At 39.6% G+C, this 14,207-nt stretch overlaps 1 long non-coding RNA gene across 2 annotated transcripts; it reads left to right on the forward strand.

The window, feature by feature from the left end:
* The first annotated feature begins 1,523 nt into the window (after window positions 1-1,523).
* On the forward strand, window positions 1,524-12,848 carry LOC108255379 (uncharacterized). Of its 2 annotated transcripts, XR_008393245.1 has the most exons (6): window positions 1,524-1,578; window positions 9,497-9,909; window positions 10,104-10,523; window positions 11,293-11,682; window positions 11,962-11,991; window positions 12,155-12,848. It is a non-coding gene; the product is annotated as an uncharacterized LOC108255379 (long non-coding RNA). The 2 variants fall into 2 exon arrangements; XR_006980884.2 differs by having other exon boundaries at window positions 11,293-11,991.
* Window positions 12,849-14,207: the final 1,359 nt, after the last annotated feature.

The following is a 14,207-nucleotide window of genomic DNA, read 5'->3' on the forward strand; positions in this document are numbered from 1 at the left end:
CTCTAACACCGCATCCGTAGCAAGCGTAAATGTTTCATGCTGATACAGACAGCAGTGTATCTGAAGTTGAAATGCCACCTTTTCTTCACCAGCAATCTGCAGAAAAACCATCAAAGAGGCGCAAATATGATGAGAAATTTATTTATTTGGCCTTTACATACGCTGGCAGTGAAGAAAATCCCCAGCCACAGTGTGTATATGTGCAAAAGTACTCTCTCATAACTGCATGAAACCAACATTTCTGCGCAGACATTTAGAAAGAAAGCATGCTACTTACTTTTTGCTAAATAAACCTCAAGTTTTTTGAAAGACATTTAAGACAACTGAGGAGTAATAAGGCTTTTATAACAGCGTAGGAAAACCTAAATAGGAATGGTCTGGAAGCATCCGACATGGGGAGTTGCAGAGTGGCTAAGACGGGCAAACCCCATACTATTGTGGAGGACTTCATTCTTCCTGCTGCGGCTGATATAGCTGGTGTAATGCTTGGGGAAATGGCTAAAAGAAAAAAAAACTATACACAGGATGCCATTGTCAGACAACACAGTTTGAGAGGGGGGTACGAAAAAGGATATTAAAACACCTGGGGTGGGTACACCACTGTAAAAAGTTTGCGAACCACTAACTTAAAGTATTCATCTTTTTGATTAAAAAAATTCTTTGTTCTCTTATAATGCACTATATAGTTTTAAATCTACCATTTTTCTCTTTTCTTTTATTTGCTCGTTTGCAAATTACTCACTTTCAATTGCCAATGTGTATGAACTGTGTAAATAAATTTGCCTTGCCTTTTTTAGTTGAATAACAACAGCAGTAACAACAACAGCAGTAACAACAACAGCAGCAGCAGCAGCGGCGGCAAGAACAACTACAACAGCTGCAACAACAATAGCAGCAACAGCAACAACAACAGCAGCAACAACAATAATATCAACAACAACAATAGCAACAACAACAGCAACAATGACAACACCGCAGCAGCAACAACAGCAGCAGCATCAACAATAGCAACAAAAATAATATCATGATGAAAAATATCACACATTTACTATGTTGTTGTGTTTTCAGATATGGGAAGTCTTCATGAAAGACTTTTTCGATGCCGGTTTCTCTTTAACATGGCAAGCTGCATTTCTTAGTCGTAATAACTTAAGAGACAGAAACAAGAGAGGCTACTACTACTATAATGTAAGTGAAATAACATGTATATAAAATGTAATTGTTATAATTATAATAATATAATAAATGTAAATGTTACAGGAAATAACTTGTCTTATGGATTTTCTACACCATTAAATATAACTATAAACAAATTTTCCTTTATTTAATAAAAAAAAGTGGAATAGTTGCTGTGATGTAAAAGGAATAAAACACTTCAGGGTGTGCTGTTATATATTATAAAAGAATCAACTTCCGGCCATCATACCACCCCGACGTTGATTATTTTCCTATGACAGCACGCCCCATCGTGTATTTATTACATGCCACATAGAAACCACACGCTTTTATTTGAAAGGTGCAGCGGCGTGTTTTTGGGTAGCAACCAGAAGCATCAGCGACAAGACACACGACTTTAATGTAAGTTCTCTAAACCTTGTGAAAGCCATAAAACTGATACAAAACCCACACCGTGTTCTCCCCGGAAACAGACACTGTTTATAAAGGAAATGCTGCAGCTAATATTTTTCGCTAGTACATATTATTTTCCGTTTTCAGATACTTTAGATATTTCTAGATAGAAGTTTAGATATAATTAGCGGTAGGTTTAAAATGAGGAAAGTTACAACTCGCTAGAGCGGCCTAGTCTGTGAGGAATATCGCATAAACGCTAAATTTAATTCTGTTTGTTTGTGTAAAGTGTGTGTGTGCATGCGCGTGTGTGCACAGACCACAGACAACATCAGGGGACGCATTAGCCGCTGTCGCTAGCTACTTGAGTACGTCAACACATCCGCCATATTGGGAGGGATTCATGATTCTATTATAGCTCAACACAAATCTATAGAAAGGTGTTTGTAGACCCTGATAAAACTGTCATTCACTCACTTAAGGTTGATTTCCCCCTCCGTTTCCCCTCAACCCAAAAGGCATTTGTTAAAGACGTAATACTGCTGATATTTTGGAAATTTGTAAAGTGGAAATTAGGCTAAATTGAGAGAAAAGTTCCTAAACTTCGATTATAACCTGGCAATCTTTACAAGTGTTTTACTCCTATTGATGTTTAAATGACCTGTAAAAAGGAACTATAATAGCAGATAATATGTATAATATTTCTCAATGCATGTAACAATGATTGATTATACTATATGGCTCCATTGTGTGAGTAGTGGCAGCTATGAATGTGCAGTTTTGGTTCACACAGGTCTGAAACATTGGTATTGGATTTGACCTATTTTCCAATCTGATCCACTGACATTTCACACAGTGAACATGCTCTGTCGGTAAGCAGCGCACCCCAATTGGGCTTCATTGAATTGTTTTTCATCCCCATGATTTAGTCCGTGAATTGACTTAATTATTGGCTATAGTGCATCGCAGTGCATGGTTATCATAGAGGGAGAATTTCCCAATATTGCTATTGTTTAATTCTCATAATTGACTCGTTGTGGTAGGAGAGGCTATACACCGCACCCTGAAGGAGGGTGATCAAAACAGGTGATTGTTTTTCGTTTAGTTTGTGGATTTCTTTAATTATTTGCAGAGATAGGGAAAAGTGTATATATTTCTCTCTTCATGCTCAGTTACCACCTGGCAAAGTGGTCACATGCAGAAAACCTCGTGGATAGTAATTACTGTTGGTACCCATGTTTATGACATGTATCGATTGCCTGGCCCCTCTGAAACTAGTGGATGGCCATGAGAGATGACCCTCTTGCCTGGGGGTTGAACAATTAAGAGAGGGATTGACTGAGATAGCATGCATGAACTGCAGCTCCATGAGATTAGCAGCAGGGTTGTATCAACCCTGTCACAGGACTACTACATTCAATTCAGACGCCGACCGCCGAGGTTCCAGGGAGTCAAAATGACCTTAGTCAAGGACCCAAACAAAGCTCTGGCCCTATGCCAGGAGGTCTGGGCTCTCCTGAATAAGAGGGCCATTGAGCAATTAGATAGTGCTTTACAGAACACTGGATTCTACTCCACTTATTTTATCATCGCAAAGAAAGAAGGCGGATTTCACCCCATACTGGATTTAAGACCTGTGATCACACACCTCAAGGTTTTCAAGTTCCCCATGTTACGTACAGTGGATGGGCTGCAAGGCATCAGGCAGAACGATTGGTTTACAACCATCGGCCTGAAAGATGCATATTTTCACGCTCCAGTCGTGCCCCAGCACAGGCAATTCCTCCATTTCGCCTTCGAGGGAAGGGCTTACCAGTTGTGTGCTCCCACTCGACACTTCACTGGTGTCAAGTGTCTTCACCAGGTGTGTAGCAGTGGCACTGTCTCCATTACAGGCCAGGGGGATTAGAATTTTTCCATACCTGGACGACTGGTTGATCTGTTCCCAGTCAAGGGTAGATGCCCTCAGAGAGTCAGCATTGCTGGTGTCCCATGTTACCAAGCTTGGGCTTACACCGAATTATGAAAAGAGCTCTCTGATGCCCAGTCAGTGAAGACTGTTTATTGGCATCCAGTTGGACTCTTGGTTGACGATGGCTACCCCCTCTCAATGGCGAGTCAACAACATCCTCTAGCTCATCAGTCACTTCAGAAGAGGCAGGGCTCCGGTCCTCTAAGACTGCTAGGTATTCTCACAGCAGCGTCATCGGTAGTCCCTTTGAGCCTTCTATTATTACGGCCTCTCCAGATCTGGCTGAACAACCTCGGCTTGCATCCCACTCAACACAGGCACAAGCTGGACAGAGTCACTGTCAGTTGCCTAAGGTACCTATGCCCATGGAGGATGAGAGCATATTTTAGGACAGGATGTCGTTGACAGTGAGGTGAAAAGGTCCACCTCTGCCCTGCCATATCTGTTCCACATCGCTTGCACTAATTCGGGGTGCAGCTTCCATTCTCCAGGGGGTTCCCTTAGGCTGGCACAGTCACCACCCTGGTGAATGGAAGCTGCACCCCAAATTAGTGCAAGCGATGTGGCACAGATATGGCAGGGCAGAGGTGGACCTATTCACCTCACTGTCAACGACACCCTGTCCCCTTTGGTTTTCAAGGGGGGAACCAACAAACCCATTGGGTCTAGATGTGCTAGCCCATGCATGGCCAAATCGACTACTGTATGCTTTCTCTCCACTACCATTGATACTGCCCTCCCTAGACAGGATCCTCAGGGGCAGTCACAAGGTGCTACGAGTAGCCCCCAAATGGCCAGGGAGGATGTGGTTCCAACTATTACACAGATTACTGTACAGGGAGTCTTGGTACCTCCCTGTGAGGAGGGATCTCCTATAACAGCTGGAGGGTTGAATCTGGCACCCAAACTGGGTGCAATCTGGCATGCAAATTTGGATCTGGCCTCTGAAGGGCCAGAACCATTACTAAGGCTGTGTGATCCAGCAGTTGTTCAGACCATCCACAACTCCCATGCACCTTCCACCAATGCGTTGTATGCTAACAGATGGAAGCTCTTTTCTGAGTGGTGCCAGGCACAAAATCAGGAACTAACACACTGTCCCATAGCGGTAATCCTCAGCTTTCTCCAGTCCCGTCTTGATGAAGGCCTTGCAGCCTCGACCATCAAGGTGTACATAGCTGCCATCTCAGCCATGCATAATAGAGTAGGTGGCATGACGATTGGGTCCCACACCCTCGTGACACGCTTCCTTAAAGGTGCTCAACATCTGAGACGTCTTCGACGAAACCAAGTATCCTCTTGGGACTTGCCTCTCGTATTAGAGGCACTGTGTCAGCCTCCATTTGAACTTCAAGAGAGGTCAGAATTGAGGTGGCTGTCTATGTAAACAGCTTTCCTCGTAGCCATGGTATCGGCTAGACGAATAGGTGAGTTGCATGACTTATCAGTAAGCCGAGAGTACCTACACTGGAGTTCTGGGAACACAGGGGTAACTTTATGGCCTAACCCTTCATTTCTCCCAAAGACCTTTTCTTAGTCTTATACGAACCAGCACCTCAGTCTGTCAGCTTTTGAGCCCCCAGTTTAGTAGAATTAGCAGGGTTCGTGTGCGAGTCTGTTGTGCCCAGTGTGAGCACTAGTGTTATATCCAAATGACTACTGAATTCCGGGAGTCAGATTCACTGTTTGTCTGTCATATCGGGCATAGGCGAGGTCACACTTTATCCAAACAGCGTCTGTCAAAATGGATTGTAGAGGCTATCGTTTATGCCTATAAGGGCAGGGGTCTCTGCATTCCTCCTCAGGTTCGAGGTCACTCAACCAGGAGTGTGTCTACTTCATGGCCAGCCCTACGAGGGGTCCCTCGTTCGGATATTTGTACAGCTGCGTCATGGGCATCAACCTGCACATTTGCAAGATTTTATAGGGTAAATGTGATCTCGCACAACCCGGTGGCTATAGCCATTTTTTCCCCGGCTTCACAGCCGTTGTCAAGGGGCACGTAGAACTTCCTAATGACCTTGTTGGTGTTAGTCATCCAGGTGCTGAAAGCACTGACACTGGCGGTCAGTAGAAATGAAATAGAATGATGGTTACGTATGTAAACACGGTTCTATGAATTTTGGTTTTGGGGTGAACATGCCTTTAGTACTGGGGCAAAAGGCACACGTCACCCAGGTCACAGGTGAGTTTGTTGATATAAACACTCGACCTGCATGTACACGTGATGGACATCCAGGTGCTGAAAGCACCGCCTCTGGCGGTCATCCGAAATTCATTGCACCGCGGTTACATATGTAACCATCGTTTTAGACACTACCATTCCCACAATGCACCCGGAAACAACTTCAAAAGTCAAGTGATTTTTAAAAAAAAAACTTGCAGAGACTCGTGAAACAGGCTTACCCACAAAGTAAATACCACTAACCATGTTTAAATGATTATATATTTATCATTCGGTATATCTCTTAATGAGTATTTTTTGTTTATGAAGATATGTGTATGTTTGCCGTAAATATATTATATATTTCTGGCCCTAATAAGTCAGCTGGTTCTAGGTGCTAGGACTAATGACAGTTACACAGAGAGATAGTAAACAGCTGTTTCTCACAGTCTGACTTACACGAGATCTTTAATATATAAACAGCGATGAGTTTTCACATAAATATTAAGTGATGACTCTACAAGTAAAGTTTGTGTTAATGGCGATTTCTTTAATGGTTACAGCTGTGCTTTGGCCGGTTGCGGAGGCTGGAGAGACTTTTCTTTATTATTTAGCACTAACTGAGTGTTTATACAGTGGTATAAGTCAGAGATATTAACTGGTGTGAAATGGTTGTTGTTGTTGTCTCCTTCCTCTGTCGTTAAAATGTCTGAAACAAAAATAAAACCTTGATAAGTCTGCATTTGCATTGTAGGCCTTGCACAATGCACATTTAGGATATTTTGACACAGATCTGATTTTTCCCCCCTTCAACAGTCTGTTTACATGTAAAACCTGACCCATATTCGATTACAGTGTTTACATCAATCTCCTGACAAAATGCACTCTGGTGAAAACAGCAACTTTGTACCACTGTGATCATTGTGGTTGAACATGACGACTAAAGTAGAACAGATTATTTTCTCAGAGTTTCTTCAAAATGTGTGTGAAGAGTTTAGAATATCATGCAAGTAGCCTAATGATACAAAGAAAGAGAAAGACCCTTTATTGCTTATCTGGCGAGGACCACATGACTTCTGTTCACCTCAATCTCATGAGAATTGTGTTTGAAACCAGGATGTCAGGAGTCAACACCTTGGATGATGGAGAATAGACAGGTAGATGGTTATTGTGGTCTCTTATGGCCTTAAGATGTTTCATTTTACATTGGTGTAGGACCCAGGACCATATCCTTGGTCTGCCATGGCCTGAGAAATGTCTTCATAGACAGCCTGGTTTCTGTAACTACTCTTGAATTGTTATTGTTTTTGAAAGGTTGGGTCAGCTCACAGATTGATAAAACAGTTTATTTCATCTGGACTACACTGACTATCCACAGTCCACCTCTCATGATCTGTTATAGCCATTTTTGCATTTTAGTGGAGTTGGAATTTGGGGTTGTTTTGATCTGTTTGTTTGGGATTGTCTGTTTTGTATTGATTGTTTATGATTGGTTTGTGAGGTTTGGTTGTGTGTTTGCTCCTGGTTCGTGGGTCACGTGTAGTGTGGGAGGTGTATATGACGTGGGTTAACCGTCTGACACGGGCGGACAGAAATAGAGAGCTGGGAAGCACAACTTTTTTGACCTCCTGCATGCCAATTCATAAGTAGTTTTACGTTAAATTCAATAGTAAGGTTTAATTTCAATAAGTTTTTCATTCATCATTTGTTTCTGTCAAGAGAATTAAAGGACTTTTTATCAATGGTATGCGAGAGAGTGCGTTAATCCAACCCTGGTTCTCACGTTTCCCCCGGCATCGAACAAATCGCCGACACATGATCCATGTGTGTTTGTGTGCCAAATGATTTGTTTTGGCTGATTCATCAAAAATTGCCAGCATTACAATGCCAATTAACTTCAGAATGAAAAGGATTTGAGCATTTAGATGCGAGCCAAATGACCAGATATCTTTTGTGTTTCAGATTTAGAGCCTCATTTGATTGTGGCTTGTAATGGATATGGAGAAAATCCCGTCCGAGCTGTTTATACGTATAAGTATACGTGAGCCCCTCTGGTATTTTACGATCGCAGAAATTAAGAAATTTGGGCCAAGATGTGTGACGTCATCACAACGTGCATTTGGTCAAAGTCGTCTTCAATTCATGTGCTTCGAACATGAGTACAGCTGAAAGGTCTTCTTTACCAAGAAGCATCACTGCGAAAGACCGGGCAGAACAATTTCGTCCAATTGCAGTTTTGCCAAGTCAAATAGTTGCATCGCAAATTTCCATCTCTGCAAGATGCATTGCAAATTTTTAAACAAGTTGCAACAAAATCAAGCATTTTTGGCCACAATAATTGCACAAAAAAAAGCCTCAGTGATAAACCTGTATATGCACTGATTAGCTATTTCGTTGCTTTATCCCACAGAGACAGCAGATGTTTCTTGCAACTATCAAGTTATCGTTCGGTCTCCTCCTCACCATAATAGTGTTGTCTACTTAGCCTTAAGATTAACCTAACCCATACCTCAACCATGACCCTGACTGCTAATACACTTTTCATGTGACCTGTGTTGATTTTAATCACAACTTGTGTCCAGAAATGAACTGTACAAATAGATCATTTCACTATGAAGTGTTTGCTTGTTAGTTGTAATGTCTATGGGTTGTTGCAGTGTCTCAAATTTCCTTTGTTTATGCTACGACACGAGCCCGTATATAAACACTGTTTATCTCGGTCTCAAATGAGTGGTTTCAAAAATAAGGACCCTTGTGGCTGGAGAAATTGCTGACACAAGCATTTTCTTTGCTAAGTAGCTTGAAAGTGGTGAAAACTCCTCCCATTACTGCCCAGTAAACGTACCACAAATCCACATGTACTTTATTTAAAGCTCTATAATGACCTGTTAACATTGAGAGCAGTTTCTGAAGCAGTTTCTCAGCGAACATTCAGTCTGCATGAGCGTGTTTTGTTTCACGGGTCTATAAAATCAATGAGGCTCCATCATGGGACTGTGTTAGAAACAATTGGGCTCAAGTCATGCCCCAAAGTCCATTCTGCCACTATAAAGCATTTGTAAATAAAGCTTTAGACCTGGTCAGGAGTTTCCTTCTACGTATTTGATTTAAAGTGTTTCACTTAAAATGATGTCAAGTTTTTTTTAATGTTAAAATGATCTATGGTTTTGAACAGTATGTAAGGATATAAAACACAACTAGGCATGCTGTTATAGGAAAATAATCCATGACGATGTGGTGTGATGCAGAGGTACTGTTACCACCTGATGTGTATTTTTTTCCCCTTTACTTTAACAGCAGTTTTATTCTTTTTATACCACAACAGTTTGCCAGCAACTACAATTCTTAATAAATATTAAATGATAAATATAATAATAAATATAATAAACGTAATATAATAAATATAATTTAATATAATAATAAATATATAATAAATAAATAAAATAAATATAAAATTTCTCCTTACAGAAAGCTTCACCATATTAATATGTTTTTTCTTTGTTAAATAGCGTGTTATTATAATGCGTTTATTATTAGGTTTATATTCTCTAGTGTGTATACCTTACGAGTCTTTGTGAATGTGGTGTTATAGAAACGATTGGTATGTTATAGCAAGTACATGAATATATACTTATTTTAAATTTGGCACTACTATCAGAGTTGCTGTTATTTATGTCATTAATACATATTTACAAAGAAGTAAACATTACATTAAACATTACATTAATATTTACTAATGAGTAAATATTAGCTTTCTGCTTTGTTTAATGTCCGTTTCTTGTCTCTTCCAGAAATGCACTGATTTCTGAATGTGAAACAGAAAGGTGTTGGCAAGTAATGTGCAGTACATGCCTGCACATCCACTCAGACAGATGAAGAAAAGCTTTTTAGTGAATGCACAGAGTGTCTCCTGGAGATTGCAAGGATTACCAAATTGTACCAGGGACAGTTGGGGATATTGGCCTTAGTGGCATGCGTGAATACACACCACCAAAGAAAAGAGTGGATCGGTGTGGACATTGACTGATCGCGTCAAGCTTGTTTGAGGTAAGTGCTAGTCATTGCAGCTGTGGTAGCTTGGTGCTATTATTCCGTGTCTCATCGCAAGGCAGATCTGCTGAAGACTGAACTGCTAGACCCCAACAAAGATGGCTTTGTCACTCGCAAACCAAACTGGAGCCATCATCTTCCGAATGGCATTCAGGTACGTGACCCCATTTGGTACTAGCTCTGACTGAAGCGTGGGTACAGCACAGTGGTGATTATACGAATGCTAATAACAAAAATGGAATGTTTATTCTTTTACATATTTGAGTACAGTCTGTATGTTTAGAATAAGTTGAGTACTTAAGTCATGGTGATCCTTTTTTTCTTTCTTTCTTGCTTATCTCCGGTCAGGTTCCCTTGATCTGAACTCTTGCTACAAGGAAGGTACAATTCTCAGTTACAGACGATCCAGTGGATGAAAGCTTAATTTCTTCACTGAAACTGTGAGACCCAAGGACACAGTGGCGTGTTACCGTGTGCGCTGGGAGGAGCTTGATGTGTACCGTGCTGTAGAACATGCCATGGCCTATAATGGCAATCACTGGTATGGTGGGACAGAGTCCAGGTCCCAGCACTGGCCAATTGTTTTTGTGGGAATCCAGGAACCCAAACCTTTAATTACTAGTGATATCAATTCGATTCAGCAAGACTTTGGGGGCATCCTGGAGTGCTATTGGCTCTCCTCCAGTGCAACTGCTATCAAAATCAATGACTCAGTCCCTTTTCACGTGGCTGGGATGAGAACAGCAAGATGCTGTGATTCCAGGCAAGGTATGACAACAGTCCATATAAGCCAGACCCTGTCCATGTTATGAAACATAACATGGACAAATGACTTTCTCTAATGAATTAATCTATCTAATGTTGAGTATTGTATCTAATACTCCGTGCCGTGTGCTGGGAGGTGCGCGGTATATATACAAACATAATCAGCGTTATAATTGCTAACGACTGACACCAATCTAGACACATGCGAAACAATAGCCAATGACAGAACAGGGAGGAGACATAACAGAAACATAACAGAAGCATATGTCCCTAGTAAACAATGTCATGGTTGTCAACATACGAAGAGCGGGCGCTCGCACATCTTGCTCGTGCATGCGCGCGCACGTGCTCTCCAGTGCGCTGCTTAAAGGGGAAACCGTGACACTGAACAGCTTGTCATTTTCTGGAGTTCCCGTCTTTTTGTTATTTTCAACATCCTCTTCTGGATCACTGAGGTGCAAGTTCCAATAAAGTCATTTATAAAAATAAATTTTCATAAGAAGTTTGTTTTACCTTGTGTCAGCTTTTTGTCTTCTTCGTAGTCTGGTAGTCTCCACACTCTTCAGATCCGATGAAAAATTTCCAAATTCATCATTTTCGAGTTGAGAACAAGCTCGGTGTCTTAATGTTTATTCAATGTTCTCTTTATTTTTGAAAATGGCAAAGATATTCCAATAAATGCAACAACTGTCCTTTGCCGGTTTAATGAAAACAAACCTGAGAGTTTCATATTAAATCTGATTTATTATATTTCTGTTTCTTCATGGTCTAGCAACAACAACAACAACATCAACAACAAAAACAACAACAACAAGAAAGAAAACAATGGTAAGTAAAATCAGTTATTGGTTTTATGGCAGTTGGTAGACCAGCTTATGATGCATTACTGCCACCTACTGAGCTTTATGAATTATAATTTAAATGTATAATATCAAAATTATTCAATATTATATAACTCTAAAGAGTCTAAGGACTGAAAAATGTTTTTCCGTACTATACTTATTCCTGAATTATGTAGGTCCTTTAGTGTAAAGCCATTATATCTCTTTTGTTCCAGTGTAGCTTCATATCTTTGTGTGATATACTGTATGCTTCACAGTGTAATATTTATTGACCTACATCTTATGTTTACCTGAAGACCACCCTGACACTTCATGAAAGGGTAAATACAATAAAAGTTAAATGTAAAAATAAAAGTTTTTAAATCGCATTTTCTTATCAATCAGAATTACAGTAGCTGTTGATGAGTGGTTAGAAAGTATGTTTTAGCCAGTTTTTATTGTTTCTATTTTCCAGTGAGAGGCTGTTTATGAGTAATAAAAATAGAGTTTGAAACAATTTTGGACGTTTTCTCTCGCTTGAACTTGAACCAGGCGAGTTCAGGGAACATTTTTTCGTCTGTTCATTTTAACTGTGAAAAATATTGTTTGAAACCATTTAGGATATTTTCTCCTGCTCGAATCCCTGCCAGGTGAGTTCAGGAGACATTTTTTTGTCCGTCAATTTTTAACAGTGAAAAACATTGTTTAAAAACAATTTTGGATGTTTTCTCCCGCTTGAACCCCTACCCAGCGAGTTCAGCGGACATTTTTTCATCAATATGTTTCTTTCTCTGTTGGGATGTAACTGACAAGGACTCGTACAAAATCCAGTGGGTATCCTCTGCTTCAGTCAGAAAGTCCTCAGCTAAACCCATTCAAAGTGAGCATCGTCTTGAAGGGAGTTTGGTGATGGATGAACTGGCCGACCTGCCACAGGCCTTCTGCGTTCTTTTCGGACTGATTTATGCCCTGTACTTGAACTGTCCTAAGTGTATGAAAAACAGTTTCCACTTTATTCAGCAGTTAATACTCAACCTGGGAGGTAAGCTGTTCCCAAAATTCAATCTTTGAAAAATCAGCTAACAGTAAAACGGGCCTCCCAATTGTTCTACCACTGTTCCACTAGCAAGTGGTTCATTTGTAATGTTGAAGTGCATCTTTTATGATATTGGCTCTGATTTTGTGGTTTGATTAAATTCATATTTGCAATGTTCCATCTATCCATCCATCCATCCATCCATCCATCTTCTACCGCTTACTCCTTTTCAGGGTCACAGGGAACCTGGAGCCTATACCTGGGAGCATTGGGCACAAGGCGGGGTACACCCTGGAGAGGGTGCCAGTCTGCAATGTTCCTATTTGATAGAAATTTGAAATTTATTTTATTTATATATACAGTGGTACAATACTGATGTCCAGTGAACATTTCATGTGAATAGTCTCATTTGAAATATATTTACTGAAACAAATATTGATGCATCTAATACTTATTTCCCTCTCTGTATGTGTGTGTTATATTATATTATATTATATTATATTATATTATATTATATTATATTATATTATATTGTATTATATTATATTATATTATATATGTAATATATAATATTTTTTTCAGCTACAATGCCAAAAAGAGAAACTTTGTAACGTTTCACTTTTAGAATAACATGTTTACGGACAAGTTATCTTACACCGATAGTTCAGAAGACCAAATCTTTAGGAAGTAAAAATTTGGCAAATAATTTCACAGAATTTTCTTGACTGTGTGTATTGTATTTTCAAATGAAAATATTTCAGTTGAAATAAAACAATTTTTTTTTTTACTTTTGGTATTTGCTTGCTTTTTTATGCAATTGAATGAATTTAAAGTTTAATTAATTTAACTTAAGATACTAAGTTGAATAATTGGACAAAGCAATTGACCTTACAAATGATTTAGAGTTAAATCAACTTGGAATTTAGTGCATTGAACTTAAAAATAATTGTTGGAAGGGCTGGAATGTTTAAGTTAAGTTCACTTAAGTTATCGAGTAAACATTACTTAATTTTTTAAGGCAACCACTTTCCTCAAGTTTTTAAGTACAATCAACTTATCCGGGTTCACAGTGTGGTTCAAACAGCCTTCTCCGTAGTTCACTCGCATAATTGTGATATTAGGACCAAGATATGCACACCCTGTACATACCATAGCATGTGATTTTATATATATATATATATATATATATATATATATATATATGTATATATATATTTTTTTACAGCTTCTGTAACTTTCAAAGTTTTAATCAATTTAACATGTTGTTAAATTGTAATACTCGATGTAATACACGCATTTCTTATATCATTGGCTACGTTTACATGGACATCAGTAATCTAATTATTGACCTTACTCTGAGTAAGACAATATTGTGATTAAGAATACTCAATTCATGGACCCGTTTTACATGTTATAGAACATAAATTGATTAACAGCACACGTCATTATGTCACCGCGCCACGCCATTCGACGTCCCTCCAGAATTTCACGTATCGACATACAGTTAATCTTTGTTATGGTACCGTATACAGTTTTGGCTGTTTTTATTTAATTTTTTTACGAACGCTTTAAGTGCAGTTAATTATTTGTCATGCTGTACGTGCAAATAGATGATCTCTTCAAGCCGTGGGCTGCGTCCCAAACCATGTACTTACCGTCTATATAGTAGCCGAGATACATGTATTTCTCCAACTAAAGGCCTATGGTAGGCAAGTACGCGGTTTGGGACACAGCCGTGCTCTCTTGTTAGCCATAAAACGGTTGAGCACTGTCGTCTGCATACGTGTCCTGTCGCAAAATGCGGTGAAAACTCTCACATGACATTAATAG

The sequence above is a fragment of the Ictalurus punctatus genome, chromosome 22, assembly GCF_001660625.3.
Source record: "Ictalurus punctatus breed USDA103 chromosome 22, Coco_2.0, whole genome shotgun sequence".
Taxonomy (NCBI): Eukaryota; Metazoa; Chordata; class Actinopteri; order Siluriformes; family Ictaluridae; genus Ictalurus; species Ictalurus punctatus.